We start from the raw sequence: 12,828 nt of genomic DNA on the forward strand, positions 1-12,828 counted from the left end.
TTGTGAATACACTCATACGAAAATCAAGAAAGCACACTGCGTAGCCAGCTCGCTCGGCTCACTCGCTTAGTAATTGCAATACACACGGATAAGAATGTTCCGAGATACTTACATGTTTTTTAAGGGGGGTGAAAGATCATAAATTATATGTACACACATGTTGTCTCCTCCAAGTTGTAAGATGAAATAGACGCAGTACTGCGAGTTTCCACTCTAGCTGGCGAACGGAAGTAGCATGATATCTCAGCAAAAAATAAAAATACGCGTGAGCTTGCAAGTCAGACACAATGATGGATACCGCGATTCAAATCCTGGTAACTTATGCCGTCGGGAAGGGCATCCGGTGAGCATCTAGCTGTAAATCCCCGATTCTCGACAGATTCTTAATCCGAGTTCTTTGACGTCAGGAAGGGCAGCCGGTTAACAACAATTATCAAACACGCATCGCGAAGGTAGGAGTGTGCAGCGATATGCATGTTTAGACTTGCAGATTACGAAAGAAACATAACAAGACTTGAGTCTTAAAACAAATTCTTGCGATTTAAAATCTTAGTCGGGAAGGGCATCCGGCAGTAAAACAATAGTTCGTGATTTAAAATCTAAGAAGAGCATCTAGCTGAAAAACCCCCCGATTCTCGACAGATTCTTAATCCGAGTTCTTTGACGTCAGGAAGGGCAGCCGGTTAACAACAATTATCAAACACGCATCGCGAAGGTAGGAGTGTGCAGCGATATGCATGTTTAGACTTGCAGATTACGAAAGAAACATAACAAGACTTGAGTCTTAAAACAAATTCTTGCGATTTAAAATCTTAGTCGGGAAGGGCATCCGGCAGTAAAACAATAGTTCGTGATTTAAAATCTAAGAAGAGCATCTAGCTGAAAAACCCCCCGATTCTCGACAGATTCTTAATCCGAGTTCTTTGACGTCAGGAAGGGCAGCCGGTTAACAACAATTATCGAACACGCATCGCGAAGGCAGGAGTGTGCAGCGATATGCATGTTTAGACTTGCAGATTATGAAAGAAACATAACAAGACTTGAGTCTTAAAACAAAATTCTTGCGATTTAAAATCTTAGTCGGGAAGGGCATCCGGCAGTAAAACAATAGTTCGTGATTTAAAATCTAAGAAGAGCATCTAGCTGAAAAACCCCCCGATTCTCGACAGATTCTTAATCCGAGTTCTTTGACGTCAGGAAGGGCAGCCGGTTAACAACAATTATCAAACACGCATCGCGAAGGTAGGAGTGTGCAGCGATATGCATGTTTAGACTTGCAGATTACGAAAGAAACATAACAAGACTTGAGTCTAAAAACAAATTCTTGCGATTTAAAATCTTAGTCGGGAAGGGCATCCGGCAGTAAAACAATAGTTCGTGATTTAAAATCTAAGAAGAGCATCTAGCTGAAAAACCCCCCGATTCTCGACAGATTCTTAATCCGAGTTCTTTGACGTCAGGAAGGGCAGCCGGTTAACAACAATTATCGAACACGCATCGCGAAGGCAGGAGTGTGCAGCGATATACATGTTTAGACTTGCAGATTATGAAAGAAACATAACAAGACTTGAGTCTTAAAACAAAATTCTTGCGATTTAAAATCTTAGTCGGGAAGGGCATCCGGCAGTAAAACAATAGTTCGTGATTTAAAATCTAAGAAGAGCATCTAGCTGAAAAACCCCCCGATTCTCGACAGATTCTTAATCCGAGTTCTTTGACGTCAGGAAGGGCAGCCGGTTAACAACAATAGCGTATGATGTAAGAGCTTAGATACTACCAGTTTTGCGTCAGGAAGGACAACTAGTCTTAAAACAAAACAGATTCTTAATCCGAGTTGTCAGGAAGGGCAACCGGTTAAAAAACTATAGTGTATGAGGTTAGATACTGCTAGTTTTACGTTAGGAAGGACAACTCAACAAATTCATGCGATTTAAACACATTTTATTCCCAAGAGAATCGAACCCGAGACTACCGGGTGAGAGGCATGCATACTGTAGGCTATAGGTTTGTTCTACAGTCCTTGAAGTATCGGCACAGTCATTCTGAGCGAGCAGCGGAATGCGCGTGTTAGCTGAAATTGTACACGTATCTTCCGGCTCAACCTTGAGCGAGGACACTGATAAGCGACTTGTAACTCGCGAACGTCTTCTTAGCTGAGTGTAAGCTCTTAAAACACAGTACCAATTAAGGTTGTAAAATATTCTGAAATTGTCCTCCTCTGTGGTGTGATTAGCTGCTACCCCGGAGGTCCGAGTTCGATTCCCGGCTCTGCCACGGAATGTGTAGCATTTAGCCTATGTAAGTTCCTAACGTAAAATATCATGATTTTACGGAGAGGTTAAAACACACACAGTGCCTACTCCTATCGAAAGAACCTGCACGGTACCGGCATGTAGGCTTCTCCTGGTGAAGGAGCTTGCACATGGTTTAACGCCTCCTATCGACAGCCCTTACTTAATGCAGGCTTTTTTGCACACCCCGCCTCACACCATAGTTTTATACGACCGGCTGCCCTTCCTGACTAGGATTTTAAATCGCAAGAATTTGTTGAGTTGCCCTTCCTGACGCAAAACTGGTAGTATCTAACCTCTTACATGGAATGTGTAGCATTTAGCCTATGTAAGTTCCTAACGTAAAATATCATGATTGTACGGAGAGGTTAAAACACACACAGTGCCTACTCCTATCGAAAGAACCTGCACGGTACCGGCATGTAGGCTTCTCCTGGTGAAGGAGCTTGCACATGGTTTAACGCCCCCATCAACAGCCCTTACTTATTGCTAGCTTTTTTGCACACCCCGCCTCACACCATAGTTTTATACGACCGGCTGCCCTTCCTGACTAGGATTTTTAATCGCAGTATACGTGATAAATTTGTTGTAGCGGGTTTTATAACTAGATATCCCGGTACCGATACATAGCCTACTCGACTGAAGAAGCCTGCACAAGGCTTATTGCCTCCATCCGACAAATGAATCAGCATCAACACTCTTGTACTCAAAAAAATCATTTTCGAAGGAGTCTGCACAAGGTTTAACGTCCCCATCAACAGCCCTTACTTATTGCTAGCTTTTTTTGCACACCCCGCCTCACACCATAGTTTTACGACCGGCTGCCCTTCCCGACTAGGATTTTAAATCGATATCCCGACATAGCCTACTCCTACCGAAGAAGGCAGCTTAACGCCTCCATCCAACAAATGAATCACACTAAAACACTCTTCAATCATTCTCGCTACTTCGGATGATAGCGGGTTCGAACTGGAAGCTGTAAATGCTAGGCGTGGGACCTGTGCGATCATCATTACATGATCTAGCCGGATGCCCTTCCCGACGGCATAAGTTACCAGGATTTGAATCGCGGTATCCATCATTGTGTCTGACTTGCAAGCTCACGCGTATTTTTATTTTTTGCTGAGATATCATGCTACTTCCGTTCGCCAGCTAGAGTGGAAACTCGCAGTACTGCGTCTATTTCATCTTACAACTTGGAGGAGACAACATGTGTGTACATATAATTTATGATCCTTCACCCCCCTTAAAACACATGTAAGTATCTCGGAACATTCTTATCCGTGTGTGTTGCAATTACTAAGCGAGTGAGCCGAGCGAGTTGGCTACGCAGTGTGCTTTCTTGATTTTCGTATGAGTGTATTCACAATTACTAAGCGTCTTAGCAGTGTGATGAACGAGTTAGCTACGCGGTATAGATTTTTTCGTGCCGAGCGAGTTGGCTACGCAGTGTGCTTTCTTGATTTTCGTATGAGTGTATTCACAATTACTAAGCGTCTTAGCAGTGTGATGAACGAGTTAGCTACGCGGTATAGATTTTTTATTTTTATTTTCGTACTAAGCAAATCATTTGAAGTGTTAGGTATGCGATATGTGCACAGTGTGTTTTTAGCTATGCGATATGTGCACAGTGTGTATGTTAATCATTGAAGTTGTACTGAACACATCAAACAATGTTCGATTCTAGGCTTGCTATGTTTCAATCTAAACAAAGGTACCCCCTAACATGTTGTATCGGATCACATGTAACGACATCGAGTGCAGTGTTCGATTCTAGTCTTGTTAGTTTCAATCTAAACAAAGATATCCCCTAACATGTTGTACAGTGTTCGGTTCTTAGGATAAAGGTATCCCCTAACATGTTGTATCGGGTCACATGTAACGACATCGAGTACAGCGTTCAATTCTACTTATGTAGTGTTCTGAACACACCAGACAATGTTTTAATCACATGTTGAAGTTAACGACATCGAGTACAGTGTTCGATTCTACTTATTTTGTGTTCTGAACACATCAATCAATGTACAGTGTTCAATTCTAGTCTTGTTATGTTTTCAATCTGATCTTCCGGCATCGAGTGCAGTGTTCAATTCTAGTCTTGTTATGTTTCAATCTAAACAAAGGTATCCCCTAATACAGCGTTCGATTCTACTTATGTAGTGTTCTGAACACACCAGCCAATGTTTTAATCACATGTTGAAGTTAACGACATCGAGTACAGTGTTCGATTCTACTTATTTTGTGTTCTGAACACATCAATCAATGTGCAGTGTTCAATTCTAGTCTTGTTATGTTTTCAATCTGATCTTCCGACATCGAGTGCAGTGTTCAATTCTAGTCTTGTTATGTTTCAATCTAAACAAAGGTATCCCCTAATACAGCGTTCGATTCTACTTATGTAGTGTTCTGAACACACCAGCCAATGTTTTAATCACATGTTGAAGTTAACGACATCGAGTACAGTGTTCGATTCTACTTATTTTGTGTTCTGAACACATCAATCAATGTGCAGTGTTCAATTCTAGTCTTGTTATGTTTCAATCTAAACAAAGGTATCCCCTAATACAGCGTTCGATTAGTGTTCTGAACACACCACACAATGTTTTAATCACATGTTGTATCGAGTACAGTGTTCGATTCTACTTATTTTGTGTTCTGAACACATCAATCAATGTTCTGATCACATGTTGTACTGGCTGTCTCATAAGGAGCTATGTATAGCCGCCATCTTGCATCCGCCATCTTGCGCAAGCATCCTTAGGGCGTCTCTAGCCATGGATCCTTGAGCCGCCTCATAAGAGCAACCACCATCTCGCGCAAGCATCCCTCATAAGGAGCCTTGTATAACCGCCATCTTGCGCAAGCATCCCAAGGGCGTCTATGTATAGTGATCATCTTGCATGAGCACCTTTAAGGAGTCATGTATAGCTACCATCTTGTGCAATTAGCGTCGAGAGATGGCTGCTGTAGAATTTTTCTTTTTAAAATTATCCGCTACCACATAGAGTGTAGCACTGAGGTTTGCGATGTAAGATGGTGGATGACAGCTGCGCGTGAGTTTGTAAAGCATGTGGAATTTGCCGCCACCACATAGATGGCAGCACGGTGCTCAAAGATGGCGGATGACAGCTAACAGAACTTTTCAAATTACCCGCTACTACAGAGAGCAGCACGGTGCTCAAAGATAGCGGATGACAGCTAACGAAATTGCCCGCTACTACGTGCTTAAGGTAGTAGTCATAAAGAGGGCAGCACGGTGTTTAAAGATGGCGGATGGCAGCTAACGAAATTACCCCGCATGAGGGCAGCACGGTGCTCTGCTGATTAAAGATGTCGGATGACAGCTAACGAAATTGCCCGCAGCATAGTGCTCTGTTGGTTAAAGATGGCGGGTGACAGCCGTCAAAAAGAGCATGTGGCTTTGTTTCCAAACAAGAGCACGTGGAATTTGCCGCCACAACAAAGAGGGCAGCACTGTACTCTGTTGCTTAAAGATGGCTGTCAAAAAAAAAGCGCGTGGGTTTGTAAAGCATGTAGAATTTGCCGCCACCACATAGAGGGTAGCACGGTGCTCAAAGATAGCTGCTGTCAAAAAGCATTTTTCAAATTATCCGCCGCCACATTTCAAAGGTATCTAGCTAAAGATGGCAGCACGGTGATTAAAGATGGCGGATGATAGCTAACAGAACTTTTCAAATTGCCTGCTACTACGTGCTTAAGGTAGTAGCCATAAAGAGGGCAGCACGGTGTTCTGTAGATTAAAGATGGCGGATGACAACTGACGAAATTGCTCGCAGCACGGCGCTCAAAGATGGCGGATGACAGCTGCACATGGCTTTGTTTCCAAACAAGAGCACGTGGAATTTGCCGCCACCACATAGAGGGCAGCACTGTTCTCTCTGGATTAAAGATGGCGGATGACAGCTGTCAGAAAAGCATATAGGTTTGTAAAGCATGTGGAATTTACCGCCACCACATAGATGGCAGCACGGTGATTAAAGATGGCGGATGACAGCTGTCAGAAAAGCACATAGGTTTGTAAAGCACATGGAATTTACCGCCACCACATAGAGTGCAGCACTGTTCTCTCTGGATTAAAGATGGCGGATGACAGCTAACGAAATTGCCCGCATGATAGCAGCACGGTGCTCAAAGATGGCGGATGACAGCTGTCAAAAAAGCACGTGAATTTGTTTCCAAACAAGAGCACGTGGAATTTGCCGCCACTACATAGAGTGCGGCACTGAGGTTGGCGATGCAAGATGGCGGATGACAACTGTCAAAGGTAAGTAGCTAAAGAGGGCAGCACGGTGATTAAAGATGGTGGATGACAGCTGCACGTAGCTTTGTTTCCAAACAAGAGCACATGGAATTTGCCGCCACTACATAGAGCGCAGCACTGAGGTTTCGGATGCAAGATGGCGGATAACGTACCAAATTTCAAAGGTAAGTAGCTAAAGAGGACAGCACGATGCTCAAAGATGGTGGATGACAGCTGCACGTGGCTTTGTTTCCAAACAAGAGCACATAGAATTTGCCGCCACTACATAGAGCGCAGCACTGAGGTTTCGGATGCAAGATGGCGGATAACGTACCACATTTCTAAGGTAAGTAGCTAAAGAGGGCAGCACGATGCTCAAAGATGGTGGATGACAGCTGCACGTGGCTTTGTTTATCTCACGCTAGTGAGGTTAAGTTGGTAGCACTAAGGTTTAGACCCGTCAAGATGGCAGCACTGCCGATGACAGGTGACGAATTTTGCAGCTACTGCGATATAGAGGGCAGCACGGTGCTCAAAGATGGCGGATGGCAGCTGTCAAAAAGCACGTGGTTGTCAAAAAGCACGTGGTTTTGTTTACCTCTCGCTAGTGAGGTTAAGTTGGTATCACTAAGGTTTAGGTCCGTCAAGATGGCAGTACTGAGGTTAGCGATGCGTTGTTGTCTGTCAAAAAGCACGTGGCTTTGTTTACAAATCTGTCAAAAAGCACGTGGCTGTCAAAAAACACGTGGCTTTGTTTACCTCATGCTAGTTAGGTTAAGTTGGCACTACTGAGGTTTAGGCCCGTCAAGATGGCAGTACTGAGGTTAGCGATGCGTTGTTGTCTGTCAAAAAGCACGTGGCTTTGTTTACAAATCTGTCAAAAAGCACGTGGCTGTCAAAAAGCACGTGGCTTTGTTTACCTCATGCTAGTTAGGTTAAGTTGGCACTACTGAGGTTTAGGCCCATCAAGATGGCAGTACTGAGGTTAGCGATGCGTTGTTGTCGATGACAGCTGTCAAAAAGCACGTGGCTTTGTTTACAAATTCAAATTTCGCGCTAGTTAGGTTAAGTTGGCAGTACTGTCGCGCTAGTTAGGTTAAGTTGGCAGTACTGGAAGAGGCCACTGGCTGAGGTGGAGGTGGCCACTGGGAGCCGGAGGTGGCGGTGGCGGCCGAATCCCTGTATTATACTACTTATTCTGTACCGAACATAGTGGTACTACTCGCAAGAAAAGGCGACCTATGATGTTCCCCGCGTGATGGTACTAATCACAAGTAGTTTCATGGTTCTAATTCAATCATTCCTTGGCCGCCCTTTTTAATCGCCTCTTACGACATGCATGGGATACCGTGAGTGTATTCTTTGTCTGCGTCCCCCGCCCACACGGGTGTGAGAGAGAGAGAGAAGAAAAAGGGATCCGTCGCTTCGAAAAATGAAGTAACGGACGAAGAAAGGCAAGGTCCACGAAGGGCGTGAGAATAAATGACTGCCTAGGCCTCGAAAGCTCTAATACCATCGCGGTTGGAAAAGAACACGAGTTGACCAAGAGAAGTCGGATAGATGAAAGTGCGGAGCCTGGCGCAAGTAAGTGGGAGCAATGCCAGGACTCAGCTAAGGGTCCCGTAGTCGCCAACCCACTCTCAAGTTTCGAGACCCCCTGAGGCCCCCTTTAGTCGCTTCTTACGATAGGCAGGGGATACCATGGGTGTTATTCTACCGCCCCCACTCACAGAGGGATCACTTGTGTTAAGGGAAACAGAAGACAGAATAAGGATTTCTCAATTCGACATAATTACCTGTTCGTTTTACTATTGTAGGAAATCCCTTAATGGTATGACCATATAAAGTGAAAGCTATGGCCATGTAGGGTGAAAGGGTAATTTGCATAAGGAATAATGAATGATTATCAAAATTGTTTCCCTTCATAGTTTCTTTCACATAAATCACCAAAAATCGCATGAACGAGATGTTTTATAAAAAAAATGTAGAAAATGATTGCAGCGAAATTCAAATTCAAACGATGGGTCAAGTCCTGTTTCACGACATAACGGCAGACTGTTTCCTTTTCGCGAAATCGAATATATGATGATGATGATGCTTGTTGTTTTAAGGGGCCTAACATCGAAGGTCATCGGCCCCTAATGGTACGAAATGAAAGAACAAAAATTGCAAAGGCATCCACTGACCAAAATAAAAATAAAATATGGCATGAAGAATGAATGGATGGACAGGAACTCAACAAAACACAAAACAAACAAACAAAAGCCAGTGGATCGAACTCAATACAGATCGAAAATAACATTACTACCGACCAAGGAACCACTTATAAAGCACAATGATGCTTTGTGTCTAAAGGGGGTGCAAAATCCACGTCTAAGGCCCCACAGAATGGTACATGTCGCGAGTAAAATAGAACCATGGTATGTGTCATGTTGGGGTATTAATCAGAAGTAGCGAAGACTCACGGTGTTCCATAAAAGATGGTACTACTCACAAGTATTGCAATACGTACAAGTAACGCAGACCTATGGTGTGTCTCACACAATGGCCCAACTCAGAGTCAACGCAAACCGAGAAGGTTCCTCACCTAGGTGTACTAAACACGGGCGCCGGTATTCCCGTGGTGTTCCTCACATAGTGGGTACTAATCACAGGCAACGCAGACCCACGGTGCTGCTCATATAGTGGTACAACTCACAGGCTACGCCCAGACCCGCGGTGTTGCACACATGGGTACGACGCACGGGTACTGGAATCCACCAGGCCAGGCTTTAACTGCTACTAATCACAAACCTATTTCGTACCGAATTTAGTGGTACTACTCGCAAGTACAGGCAACCTATGGTGTTCCCCGCGTGATGGTACGATTCAAAATTATTTTCATGGTTCTAATTCAGTCAGCCCTTGGTCGCCCCTTTTAGTCGCCTCTTACGACAGGCAGGGGATACCGCGTGTGTATTCTACATGTGCGTCCCCCACCCGCAGGGGGTAGTGTGTTTGGTCCGCGAGAGGTATTTTATTTCCCTCAAGTCCGCCGGCAAGCCGGTTAGGACCCCCCTATCCGCCACCTGGGACGCGCCACGTGGGAGTATCACATCTCCCCCTGCTACGCCTGCGTAGCAGGTTCGTGGAAATCGAATATAAATGAATGCCTCTAGCCATGTCTATGTTATACAAGAAACTCAGAATGGAGTTCCTTTTAAACCACACAAGTTTCAAAAACAAGCACGCAAGAAAGCATGAAATTTTGCGTGGCTGTTAATATTGTGACCACAGTAGGCACATGACCTCCAGTTTTACGTTGATTCAAAACCACAAGAACGGGACTTGTCATTTCAATTATTCCACATGCACTGGCCAGGATTCAAACGTGTTCACCCTCGACAAGTGACATCAAAAGGTTTACGAAACCCTGCTCGAAGGTTATGAGTGTTAAATGACAGAGCATATGGAGACGTAGATAGTGTCCGGACTACTTTCCTCTTGCGGTGGTGGTGATTATTGTTTCAAGAGGAAGTACAACTAGGCAATCAGAGAAAAAATTGAAGGGATTCGACACTGCGAAAAATGAAGGTAATGGACAAAAAACGAGGGACACGAAAGGCGTGTAAATGAGACTCCCTAGGACTCGAATTCTCTAATATCGTCGGAGTCGGAGAAGAAGACGAGTTGACCAGGGGACGTCGGATAGGATAGATGAAAGTGAGGAGCCTGGCACAAGCAAGTGAAATCAATGCCAGGACTAAGCTGAGGGCCCCGGAGACGCCAACCCACGCACGTCACCTCTTACGATAGGCAAGAGATAGAGATTCTCCCGGCTCCCTCCCATCCGGGTCGCCTATCTCTTGCCTGTCGTAAGAGGTGACTAAAAGGGGACTCAAGGGTTCTTAAATTTGGAGCGTGGGTTGGCGTCTCCGGGGCCCTTAGCTGAGTCCTGGCATTGCTTTCACCCACAGGGGTTTTTGCTCTTTCCTTGATCTGATCTGAGTTGGGGAAACATGGACTAAACGGGTCACTGTTGAGTCCGTGTTAATGTTAATAGCTGGAAGGGCCATTAACTTAGCCTCACCATCCACTTTAATCATGGTCTGCTCAGCTTGCTATCGAAGTTATTGCCTGGGACAAGACGTCGAGATGATCCCGTGACCTTCAGCCTCGATACGAGATAACATAAAACTAATGATCTTAGGCCGTCGTCTCTAAAGAGTACTGTGTCGTTGCCGTGGGCGTCGAAATGGAGGGATTAGCGTGGTATAAGGGAGAGTGGACTTGGAGAACTGCTTTAAATCACTCTGTTTACGTTTTCAGCATTGCAGCTTCTCATGATCATTCGTAAGAGGCTACCTACACTCATAGCAATGGAGACCCCTCGAATCGGGAAAGTGAGAACTGGTACTGCTATATCGCAGTTGCGCCTGCGAAACCGCTATGCGATAACATTGTGAGAGAAATACTGTCCCGCAGCACATATATTATGAAGAGCGAGGATTCTTTGACATGAATCTTAAATGACAACCTTACCTACCAACGTTTTAAGTTGAAATATTTCGCTTACCATAGCGGTTTCCGCGGGTGCAACGATTATATATAGTATGGTTACTGCTGAGAAAGTAAAAAAGAAACAAAAAAATCTTGAGAATACGAGAGCATATTTGTTGTGAAGAATACGCATCAGCTTGAATGGAAGTCCAGTGATCGATGTGTGGGAAAGGTATTTAGTGAGTTTCTCAACTGTATTGCGGCATCTTGAGAATTATACCTCTGCAATCCCAATCACGTTTTTTAGAACCACCCTGTTGTAGATTCTCCCGGCTCCCTCCCACCCGGGTCGCCTAGCAACAGTGAGGAGCAACACCCCCTTCGCTCCCTCCCTCTCCCCTTCTCCTCCTCCTCCCCACCCACTCCCTACCCCACCCCACCCTAGCCCCATCCCACTCAAACCTCCACTTTTTTTTTTACCTCCCATTCTCTTGATGCATGTGTGTGATGGGGGAGGGAGGGGGGAGCGAGTGGGGGTGATGGGACGGCAAGCAAGGCTTGGACTTGGTGGGTCGAACATTCATCCAGCGAGTCCATAGCAGGTGACATTAGCGTGTGAGTGATCTGATCAGTGGACAGTGTTCAAGTGTGTGCCCCGGTCGGCCAGTTTCTTAAGCAGGTACCGTACCGTCTCGTCTTCAGTTAACAATGTGCGCGATTGTTGTTATACTCTCACTGTCTTTAAGCGCACGCTCAACCACTTTCGCTGCTAGCGAGTGCATAGCGCGCTGCATAACGTTCAGGTATATTGATTCCAAGCACTGCACTGCCATAAGAAAGTAAATAACGAGCGAGAGCATTCAGAGGTCGCTGCCTTCTTCTACGTTATGAATAGTATTTCTTTCCTTCTAGCATATACATCTGGTTTGTTCATTTTCTCTCTGTTTCAAATTTCAGGTTACATCTACTTGTTTTGCATGGATATTTCTTCCAGATATTAGATCACAACTGTCTGTCTACACGAAAAGACTAGGATATGGTTGTAATTATAGAACCATAAGTTGGTTCATTTATAATGTACTTTAATGAATTACTGAGTATTAAAAATTAGATCCTCGTATTTCATTATCTTTTAAGCGTGTCATTCTTCGTACTTGGCGTGATAGTACTCTGACTTAACTGTTAACTTTGTGCCTTATGTGTGTGGCATTCAAATCTCGGTGATTAGTGAATGCACTATTTACCAGAAAACCACATGAAAACAGGAGGTGCTACTAACCTTAAAATATCAGGAGAAAATTATGTGAACCTATGATTGATGTCATGGATTTTGACAAATCCAAGACAATTTTGAAGAATAAATTTTCTCAGTTTTCTTGAGTTTTATGAGAGGTTAGTTTTCTCGCAAAGATTGCCGAAAATGTCTTCGACTTTTAAAAACTTTATTGACGGCCTAATACTTATTTTTAAAAGTCTCCTACAGTTGTAGGAAGTCCATTGAAACTGAGAAATATATTGCGCATTTTTTATCATTATGGCTTATATTTTAGTACTTTTGTTCAATATGAATGCTATTTTACTTTCTCCTTAATGGTAACGCAGTGATGTTCTCCTTCAATGCTAAAACAAGTAACTATATTTACCTGTGTGTGTTTATAATTCATACGCCTTTTTATCTAGTGTACCAACATATTCTGTGACATCATCATCAATCTCTTGGATAACGTCCTCGCATTGTCAGACAAATATCACTTGAACTTCTGCTTGAATGTTAATTTTTTTTTAAATTGAATATAA

The sequence above is a fragment of the Anabrus simplex genome, chromosome 4 (genome assembly GCF_040414725.1).
Source record: "Anabrus simplex isolate iqAnaSimp1 chromosome 4, ASM4041472v1, whole genome shotgun sequence".
Taxonomy (NCBI): Eukaryota; Metazoa; Arthropoda; class Insecta; order Orthoptera; family Tettigoniidae; genus Anabrus; species Anabrus simplex.